Genomic DNA, 11546 nt, shown 5'->3' on the forward strand with positions numbered 1-11546 from the left:
CTCGACTCTCACTGTCTTTGTTATGTAGTAGGACCACCAGGTTACATGGTCACTCGCCTTCCAGATGCCCTTGTATTTGCTTCACAAGGTGTGTCCCACCTGGCCTCCAACCCGCTACACCTCCAACAGATTTGAACATGCGCTCCTCTGGGACCCTCCATCCTCTATAAATCAAGATATGAAAGACAGGGAGAGACACTGATATTTAACAAAGCAGTTAAAAACATAGGCTCTGAGACCAGAATGTCAAGGTTCAAGTCACAATTCTAACCTCTGTCAACCCCCTGTGCCTCAGTTTTCTTATCTGTAAAATGAGGTCATTACATGAGTTAGTCTACCTATAGCACTTGGAACAGTGTCTAGCACATAACAAGTACTCAATAATTGTTACCATTGTTAATACTCTGTCCCAGGCACAATGCTAAGTGCTTCGTATGTAGTATCTTACGTAGTCTTTATATCAGCCTTGCAAAGTAGAGATTACCATCTCCATTCACATGTAAGTAGCAATCCTGGCCACTCTATCATTTTACCCTATTTTATTGTCTTTATAGCACTTACTACCATTCCCATGTGGCATTATGTATTAATATTCCTGTTTATTGTCTGTCTCCCCAACAACCCCTCACACCTGAAAGCTCTTAGAGATAAGGAATTATTACTTTGTCTTGTTCACCATGGTATTCCAGTGCCTAGTAAATTCTCAATAAATACTTTGAATACATGTAGGATTGAAAGGATGAAAATAAGAAGCTGAGGTACAGAGAGGTAAAATTGCTAGGCCAAGGTCACACAGCAAGTAAGTAGCAGAACGAGGATTTGGCATCAGGTCTAGATGGTTGTAAAAATCAATACTGCTGCTTCTTAGAGCAGCACGGGTGAATACAGTTGGAAGAAATTGGGGGTGAGGGACAAGCGTGGATAACATTCAGCTCCTTAAGCCAGAGCTTCCTCTCTCTGTTCCCACTGGTCAAGTGACACCACCGCTGGCAGAGTCGACATAGATATCCAAGGTGCTTTCAGGACTAACAGCCCAGCCCCACCTTGCACCTGTCTTCATATGTCTCCACATCCAAGAGACAGCAAATCTGTCAGATAAATCTCTAGGAGTTAAATCATTGATTGATGGCTACATGCATTTCTTATTTTGATATTAATCCAGAGATGACCCACCAATCTCCACTCACATGGTATTTTCTTACACTTTTCACAACACAGTATTACTCATCTTTGTCGATATTTTAATTTTTGCCAATCTGAGAGATGGAAAATAACTCATTTTATTTTAGGTCTGTTTAACTATGAGTGGGACTAAGCATCTTTTCGTGTTTCTTAGCCACGTGTAAGCTGTGCTCTTTCTGTGAGCTGCCCGTTCCTATCTCGTGCTGCTTTGATTCGCGATTCTGCACGAGGGTCTTTTGCAACCCCTCAGCCCTTTTCCCAGCTGCTCCTCTTTCACCACCGCCAGCCCCTCCCCCTGCTCTGCTCAGTTCTCTACTGCCGCCTAGTGACAGGGGCTGGATTTGCCACAGGCTCTCACTGAAGCTCTAATCGTCTGCCCCTCCCAGGGGCTAAACTTCCTGCTGGAATCATGCCCTTGGTTCCTGGATGGGATTGCCAGGTTTAGCAAATAAAAATGCAGAACCTCTTGTTAAATTTGAATGTCAGAAAACAACAAATAACGTACTAGTTGCAACATACTTGTACTAAAAATTGTTTATCTGAAATCCAAACTTAACTTGATATCCTGTAATTTATCTGGCAACCCTATTCCAAGGCTTCCCACTAATTCCAGTCCCCACCCACACCCACCATGATTTACCGCCTTTTATTCTCAGCAAGTTCCATTATACTACATTCCACCCCCGTGGTTTCCAAAGTGGTGACTTTAGGTGGCACATGAATCATCGTTACCAAGACCTTGGCTCTGGATTTGGATCCTGGGTTTGAATCCTAGCTCCAACCACTCACAAGGTGTAAGATCTTATGAAAGTAAGACCCTCGCTGCTGCCTCTATTTCCTCATCAGGAAAGACAGAATAATCTAGTAATTCCATCACTGGGTTATTTCTAACATTAAAACTACCATTTACTGAGCACTAAACACTTCACGTATGTCAGTTCCTGTTGCTATTATTATTAGAATAAAAACATTTCCTTTTCAAAAGACAGTTACTCAAAAGGGAGTCATAATTTCTGCTAGTACTGTTCCAGCACTTGCTAATTTGCTAATTTCTTTTAAAACTGTATCTAGTCAGAATTTAATCATTTTATTGCATTTATTTTTACAGTTGCCTTCTACTTATGTCAAGTGATATGGAAGCCCCAGATTTCTTTTTTAAATAGAATTTAATCTTTAAAAACATGAAGAAAAATAAGCAATTAACAGTATAGATGATAAGTGGGAATGGCAAAATCATAAGGCAGCTTCTGAAATCATTTAAGTTTGGGAAATACTGTCCTGTTCCCATCCTGGGAGGCAACACAGATCAGAACTGGTCTAACTGAAATAATGTACTCCTTTGGGTGGCCTCCATTCAACACTCAGTGGGTGCCCAAGAGAGGAGGAAGAGCTCAAGCATATGTAGCTGTTTCATTTGGGGCTGTGGCAGGGAGAAGACCTCAGTGAGACAGAGAGGTGTCTGAATACTGGGCATGGGGAGTAAGAAGTTGGGGAAGGAGAAGAGGAGGCAGCTCTGTGCTACAGGTGTCAGAGCACAGCTCTAGGGGCTAGGAAAGGATAGAAGTGGAGGCAGGTTTTTTTGTTTTTTTTTTTGAGACAGAGTCTCACTTTGTTGCCCGGGCTAGAGTGAGTGCCGTGGCGTTAGCCTAGCTCACAGCAACCTCAGACTCCTGGGCTCAAGCAATCCTACTGCCTCAGCCTCCCAAGTAGCTGGGACTACAGGCATGCACCACCATGCCCGGTTAATTTTTTTTATATATATATTTTTAGCTGTCCAATTAATTTCTTTCTATTTTTGGTAGAGACGGGGTCTCGCTCTTGCTCAGGCTGGTCTCGAACTCCTAAGCTCAAACAATCCGCCCGCCTCGGCCTCCCAGAGAGCTAGGATTACAGGCATGAGCCACCGCGCCGGCCGGAGGCAGGTTTTTGACCCAAGAGAAGTAAGAATTTTCCAGTGGTTAGAAAAGGAAACTTCCATCCCTAGGGATGTTTGAGCACAGGGGCCAGGTAATCACAATGTGTCATGGCTTCTCAGAATCTTTTAAACCCAAAAGGCTATTATTCTTACTTTAAAATTTCAAGGACTCCTCTTTCCAGGCTGGAGAGATGTTCCCCTAAAGTCAGTTCAGGTCCACATTTGAATTCCTGTCAAGGGGATTCTAGGAAGGCAAGAGACTAAGGATCTCTGTGGGTTAGGCTTTTTCTTTGCCTTTTCTTTCTTTAATTTTTTACTTAATTAATTAATTTAGGAAACAGGATCTTGCTCTCTCACCAGGGCTAGAGTGGGGTGGCATCATCATAGCCCACTGCAACCTCAAACTCGTGGCTTCGAGTGATCCTCCCACCCCAGCCTCCCCAAATGCTAGGATTACAGGCATGAGTGACCACACCCAGCCTTTTTCTTCCTTTTAAAAAAAGAAAAGTATGGCTTTATAGATAGTATGGTGATGACATTTTAGTTTCAAATACTCATTTCATACATAGAAGTTGAAACATAGTAGTTAAGGTAGTTAAGTCTGCATGGTCTGGAATCAGAGTGCCTGGATCCACATCCTTGCTGTTCAGCTATGTGACTTTGAGCCAGTTACTTAACCTCCCTGTGCTTCTATTTTCTTAACTGTAAAATAGAAATAATTCCAGTCTCATAAATTGCAAGAATTAAATGAACTAAAATGTGAAACCCTTAGAGAGTTCTGTTCTAATGTTTACTCATAGTGAACACTCAATAAATGTTTACCCTCATTAAAAATAAAGGGGGAAATATAGCCAAAAGAAACATGTACATATATTCACCAAAATATATGTTCAAGAAGTATGATCATAGCAGGACAACTCATAGTAGCTCCAGACTAGAAACAATACAGATGTCCATCAACAGGAAATAAATTGTGTTACATCCATACAATGGATACTACACACGTGAGAATGAATGGCATGCAAGTATACACAGAAATATAGATGAATCATAACACTGAGCAAAAGAAGTCACAAAAGGGCATATATTGTGTGATTCCATTTATATAAAATTCAAAAAGAGGCACAATGAACCTATGCTGTTAGAAATTAAGATAGTGGTGTCTCTTGGGGGAAGGCTAGTGACCAGAAAGAGGCTCTGGGGCCAGCCCCAGAAGCCTTGATCTGCCTTCAGGAGTGTATTGACTTTGTGAAAATTCATCTATACACTTGTGATTTGTTCATTTTTCAGTATGTTTGTTATACTCCAATTAAAAGATCACTTAAAAGTCAAAAATAGGAAGGAATAACACCCACAATCTTGTGACCATAAATAACTACCATTATCATTTTGGGGTGGATCCATCTAGGCAATTTTATGCATATATAAACATATAAACAGATGAGCTCATACTAAATTGTATATCCTTTTTCACACTTATCACCGAATTTTTTCACTTATTAATAATTTTAAACATTATTTCATGTGCAACACCATTTTTAGTGGTTATAGAGTATCCATTACATATGCATACCATAATTAATTTAATCAACTCTGTATTATAGCTGAACATTTAAGCTATCTCCACTTTTTTTGCCAATATGAATATCACTTGGCAACAGGTATACTTAATTCATTTTTATACTACTTTTACATTGTTTTCTCCCTGTATTTTTGCTGAAGACTTTTTTTTTCTTACCTCACTTCTTATTTCCTGTCTCCTTTCTTCTTGCTCATTCCATCATACTCAAATATACCTAAATATCTACAAGGGTTGAATCCTGGTTCACTTTACAAAAATAGAATCATATGTATTTCTCTAAAACTTGCTTTTTTTCATTTGACCAAAGTTCATAGAGCAATAGATATATATCTAACACATTTTATAAGTAGCTGCCACAATATTCTATGGGATGGTATACCATAGTTTTAGTCATTCTCCTATTGACAACACCCAGATTGTTTCCAGGACTTAGCCATTACAGATAATCCTGCAACAAATATCCTCATACATATATTCTAACTGCAAGTTATCACTTTATTGCCTCAGTTCCAAATTCACCCTTTTCGACTGCTCTGTGAAAAATAGTTCTGGGCCCTTTCAGTATTTTTCCTTCGCAAGTGACACTGAAACTTTGTCAGTAGAGGGCACTAGAGAGAGTGAAGAAGAGGAGAGTATTTTGCTTCCTGATTTCTGTGTTCTCCCTCTGCAGGCTGCTGCAGTCCCCTCGGCATCTTTAGTCCTCTTGTTAGAGTAAGAGACTGGGAGACAGGGCTGAGACCAGATGCAGGGGCTTGCAGAGTGGGTGCAAATGTTAAAGTCTAAGCGGGGCTGATAACCACAGACAAGAACCAACTTCAACTGCCTTGTCATCTATCTGGGTCACCTTGCATAAACTTTGACTAATAATGATATCATTTGCATTATGGTTTTAAAATTTCTCCATTCTTGAAATCGCCATGACAGTTCCAAAACAACTATATAAAGTATGAAAATGGGAGGAAACCCAATTCTAGTTTAATAGACCTCTCAATGTTGTTTTCTAGAAAGAGGAAAGGTATTTTTTGAATGAATGTTTAATTGCAAAAATGGTAATGAATCTTAGTTCAAAACTGTGTTTTACTTTGAATTAAATTCAGATCAGGCTTTTTTATTTTTTTGAGACAGAGCGATTTCTCACTCTGTTTCCCAGGCTAGAGTGCCGTGGCGTCAGCCTAGCTCACAGCAACCTCGAACTCCTGGGCTCAAGCAATCCTCCTGCCTCAGCCTCCCAAGTAGCTGGGACTACAGGCATTCACCACCGTGCCCGGCTAATTTTTTCTATGTATTTTTAGTTGCCCAGCTAATTTCTTTCTATTTTTTTTTTAGTAGAGACAAGGTCCTGCTCTTGCTCAGGCTGGTCTCGAACTCCTGGGCTGAAACGATCCACCTGCCTCGGCCTGCCAGAGTGCCAGGATTACAGGCGTGAGCCGCCACAGCTGGCCGCTCCCTCTCTCTTGAGAGAGCATACTTTCACTTTTGCTTTCAATAAAAGCTGCTTGCTTCAACTTACATGGTACACTCTGAAATTGTCCTGAAATTCTTATCTCTGATGATCACTAAGAATCTGAAAATAACCTCCGCTCAGAGGCTGGTGACACTCTAGCTCCTGCAGTGCATGGCAGTCAGCAGCAGCAGCGGCAGCTTCCTCCCAGCACTCTCTCTTAGGGGGTTTTGTAGAAGAGGACCTACAGTCAGACATCTCCCTGTGAACAGCTTTCCCCAGCACAGGCAGATATCTAACAAGTTTCAGAGGATGGATTTCCAATGAATTCCACTGATTCTGTCACTTAGTGAGCCATAGTCATGTCCTCTCCGATGAGGTCTGGATTTCAGTGGTAGGGTGGGAGATTCTTCCTTGGATGCTCTATCTCAAGTCTAGTTAGGGGTAGTGGTGGCTTCCTATGTTCTTTAGGATTCTCTTTACTTCTTACTAGACAATCCCTCATTACTCTAATCCCCTGTTATAGTTAATCATTCTGAATATTGAAGGTCTCTGTTCAAATTATTAAGTGGTTTCTCTATTTTGATTAGACTCAGACCGATATATTAATACAATAGCTACTGCGTTGCATGGGTTGAATGTACCATGGGTTTTTTCTATCATTCACCTACTGAGAGCATCCAGATTATTTCTAGGTTTTAGCCAATACGCATAAACCTGCAATAAATATCCTTGTACCTATTATATAACTTCACACACTGGTAGTTTTATGTCTGTGGGTTCCATCCCCAAATTGGAATTGCTGCTTCAAAGACACCGGGGAGCTACAGCTGGTTCATGTAAGTGAAAAACCATCAGAGTATCATCTGCTAGATCCATTCTCCTCACTCCTTGTGTTCAGCAAATGATCTTGTCTTTTACTTGACTGAGAAAATGAAAGTTATCTCACAATAACTTTGAAATGGCCTCATGTCCATTTCAAAATATCTTGGTTTTCATCTTTCCTCTTTCTTTATGCTTTTCTCTGAGGAAAGGCATCCCTCCTTCCTCCAAGGCTAATTTGCCTTCTGTGTTTAATCCATCTGTTCATTTAACTAGCATTTACTGAGGTCCTTCTATGTTGCTCCATAAATTAATATTACCATATTAGAGACAGAAATGGTCTCAGGAGTTTTGCAGGGCTCTGCCCTGAAAGAATATGTGAACATATTAGTTTGCATATCAAAAGCTGCTCTACCTCAGGAGGGCATCTCAAAAGGTCAGTAGCAGCTGCTTTCCAAGGTGACCCTACGGTCTCAACCCCGTGGTTCTCACCTGCTTTGAAGGACAAAGCGAGGTCTACATGGAATCACGGGATGAGAACTGATCAAAGAGTGTCCACCCAGAAACTGCGGCTAAAAACAATTAGCCCAAGGGACAGTTCCTGCTGACTTCTGATGACCTGTCTCTAATAGCAATAACTAGATAAAGAAATATGGAGCCTCCTAGCTCTCTGGGAGGCCGAGGCGGGCGGATTGTTTGAGCTCAGGAGTTCGAGACCAGCCTGAGCAAGAGCGAGACCCTATCTCTACCAAAAATAGAAAGAAATTAATTGGACAGCTAAAAATATATAGAAAACATTAGCCAGGCATGGTGGCGCATGCCTGTAGTCCTAGCTACTCGGGAGGCTGAGGCAGGAGGATCGCTTGAGCCCAGGAGTTTGAGGTTGCTGTGAGCTAGGATGATGCCACGGCACTCTAGCCCGGGCAACAGAGTGAGACTCTGTTTCAAAAAAAAAAAAAAAAGGAAATATGGAGCCACTATATCTCTGTTTAACCCTTCTGTTAAGTAATAGCTTTATCTTAGAACTTAGAAGCTTGTCCTGAGTTAGTTAGGGGATCTATAGAAGCCTTTTGAAAGACTTTTAACCTAAAATGAACTACCTGTTGTTATGTAAATCTGTTACCCCTGGCAACCGATCACTGTACCTATAAATACCCATGCGAAACTTTATTCTGGGCCTTATGATTAACGGGCATATCGTAGGAACCCCTGAATACCCCCACCTTTTGCCTTTTATCTTTATAAATCTATAAAACTATACCTTCGTCTCTGTGTATTCTTTTATTTCTATTATTTTCCATTTTCTATTATTTTCTTATCCTTTGTGACAACCCCTGCCTAAGGGACCCTATTTTTTGCAGCGAGCGTAGCTGAACTCCCCGCACTTCTATGAGGCGGGCCCATACTAGGGGCTAGAGACAGGGAGATAAGCAAGCATTGGCCCCTGCAAGCACGGTGTCCTGCGCCTCTCTTCTTGGAGTTTGCTCCATCTTATGGCCTCTCATATCTTCGGACACATCCCACCTATTGTCCTTTTCCTTCGGCTTGTATGTGTACTCTCATCTTTCCGCTAAGGCTAGTTGCCCTGTGTCCAGCTTCCCTCTTACACTACTGTCCTGACACTTCCCATTTATTGCCAGATTTCCCAGTGGTGGCCTTGACTCAGTGCCCCTGCTGTCTCTCATCTCATTTTCCCTTCTCCCCTCATAATTGAGCTCTGCACCGCCCCTCCCATATGCCACTGAATCTACTGTCTAGGAAGACAACAGTTATCTACAAATCCCAATCCAAAGGCCCCTTCTCATGCTTCATGGTCCTGGACATCTGTACACTTCTACTACTGAACAATTCCTCCTGCTTCTCCTCCTCCAAAATACATGTATCCTTGCTCTCATTGCAAACAACAGAAAACCCAACTCAAACACCAGTTTAAACATAAAGAAAACTATGTAGTAAGAGGATGAACACATGCATAGGAATGATAAACTCCACACTCTTCAGTGGAGGGAGGAGACTGACTTGAGAGGGGTACACTGGGGTTTCAACTATGTAATGTCTTTGTTCACAAACTGGATGGTGATTACACAGGCTATTGTTATATTATTCTTTATACTTTTTGTTTGTCTGAAATGTTTTATAACAAAAACGCATAATAATATACACCAACTGCCTAGTAGGCATGCAATAAATTGCAGCTGTTATTATTTTTAAACAAAAAGGATATGCACAGGGTAGCTGAAAAAAGCATAAAGAGACATATTTTGGTTAAAAATGAAAGATGGTTATATGTGTTGATTTACTGTCCCTCTAGAAGTCACAGTAATAATAAAATAATGTAATAATGGTAATTAAAAGCATTTATTAGATGCTTACTAGCCACCAAGTACTGTTCAAAGTTCCTTGCATTTATTACATCTTTAATCTCATAACAAACCTCTGAAATGGGTGCTTTATTATGCCTGTTTTATAGATGAAGGCTTAAAGAATGTATGTTATTTCCTGCAAAAATCACCTAAAAGAGGCTCTGAACTTAGGATACCAGGCACAGTGGAAAGGAATAGTAAAGCATTAGATTGACATCAGAAAAATTAAGTTTAAAAATTCCTGAATGGTGGGATCATTTTGCTTCCTTCTCCCCTGATTCCAGTAAACTGAAAAAAGGGGGAAAAAAAGATAGCTAAAATAAAATATTCGAAACCTGAGTTGAAGAAATCTTGAAAAAAATTTAAGTGAATGAACTTTTATCCACAGAAGTTTCCTTGTGTGCTACAAATAGATCTATTTCTCTTTCTACCCTATTCCCCCAGTCGGCTTGTAATCTGCTTTCTGTCACTATAGATTTATTTTGATTTTCTAGAATTTTATATAAATGGAATCTTACAATATGTAGTCTTATTTTCCCATTTTCTTTCAATCAATATAAAGATTGATGTTCATGCATATTGTTGTGTGTAGCGATAGCCCAGTCCTTTTTTTTCCTGAGTAGTATTTCATTATATGATGTACTATAATTTGTGTATCCATTCACCTATTGGTGAACATTTGGGTTGTTTCCAATTTGGAGTCATTACAAATAAATTACACTCATGTACAAGTCTTTGTTGGACATATGTTTTCATTTTCTTTTTTTTTTCCCTGCCCTGACCGCCCCCCCATGTTTTCATTTTCCTTGAGTAAATGCCTACGAGTGGCTGGGCTGCACAGTAGTTCTTGTGTTCGTGAAAAGTTTTTTTAACTTCAAATTTTATACTCAGCCAAACTATCAGTTAAGTGAGGAAAGCAAATAGGGATGTTTTCAGACATTTAAGAACTCAAAAAAAAAATTAACTCTCTTGTACCCATTCTACAAAGCCATTATAAAGGTGTACTCCAGAAAAATGATAGAGTGTGATGGGGGAAGACTTGGAATTCAGGTGTAAGTGCCTGCAACGCAGGGGAACAAACAGATATCACAGGGTAACAGCATCGCAGCAGGCTGGATACCCACCAGTGCCTATGGGAGCAGGAGGAGAGAGGGTTCTGGGAAGAAGATAGCAAGGCAGGCACACAAAACAGGGAAGGTGTGATTGAGCATGAGGCAAATGTTATTGCTAGACATGAGACAGAAATGTTTGACATGTGGAGAAAATTAGCATATGACATATGAATAAACAAAACAATTAGTAATTCTAAGAAAATTAGTTGTACATGAAAGGAGACTTGTTCATATACTATATGCCTCAATGGTAAACAGTAGTTACAGAAGAATAATGTAAATATTGACTTTTGTTTCCTAAAAAACTATGGTATTATCTATGTATGTTGAGAAACTGGAGGAATAGGCAGTGATGGAATGGGAGAGCTACATCTAGCACAGTGAGATGCCAATAGTGTCTAAAACTGAAAAATCAAGACACAGCAATCAGAAAGATACATATATATATAGATAGATAGATAGATAGATAGATAGATATAGATATACAGAGAGAGAGAGAGAGACAGAGAGAGAGAGAGAGAGACATTCAAAAGTTGAATATCAGGGAAGCATCCAGAAGAGTTGAGGGTGGTTGCATCTGGGGTGGCAACCTGTGGAGTAAGGGGTGAAGAACCCTCAGTTTTAAAATAAGTTTAACCTTTAAAACTGAATGCAGGCCGGGCACGGTGGCTCACGCCTGTAATCCTAGCACTCTGGGAGGCCGAGGTGGGCGGATCATTCTGAGCTCAGGAGTTCAAGACCAGCCTGAGCAAGAGCGAGACCCTGTCTACCAAAAAATGGAAAGAAATTAACAGCTAAAAATATATGTAGAAAAAATTAGCCAGGCATGGTGGCGCGTGCCTGTGGTCCCAGCTACTCAGGAGGCTGAGACAGTAGGATTGCTTGAGCCCAGGAGTTTGAGGTCGCTGTGAGCTAGGCTGACGCCATGGCACTCGCCCCAGGCAAGAGAGTGAGACTTTGTCTCAAAAAAAAAAAAAAAAAAAAACTGAATGCAAGCATGTATTACTTGGTAAAAAAAAAAATTAAGTGTTTTAAGCACAAGGGCATGAAGCTTCAGAGCTCTGCTTGCATTTTTATGTGGTCATCTTTACTCTGTTCTCTTCAGTATGTCAGCTTCCCTTGTGATAGC

This window comes from Propithecus coquereli, unplaced genomic scaffold (genome assembly GCF_000956105.1).
Source record: "Propithecus coquereli isolate 6110/MARCELLA unplaced genomic scaffold, Pcoq_1.0 Scaffold44, whole genome shotgun sequence".
NCBI lineage: Eukaryota > Metazoa > Chordata > Mammalia > Primates > Indriidae > Propithecus > Propithecus coquereli.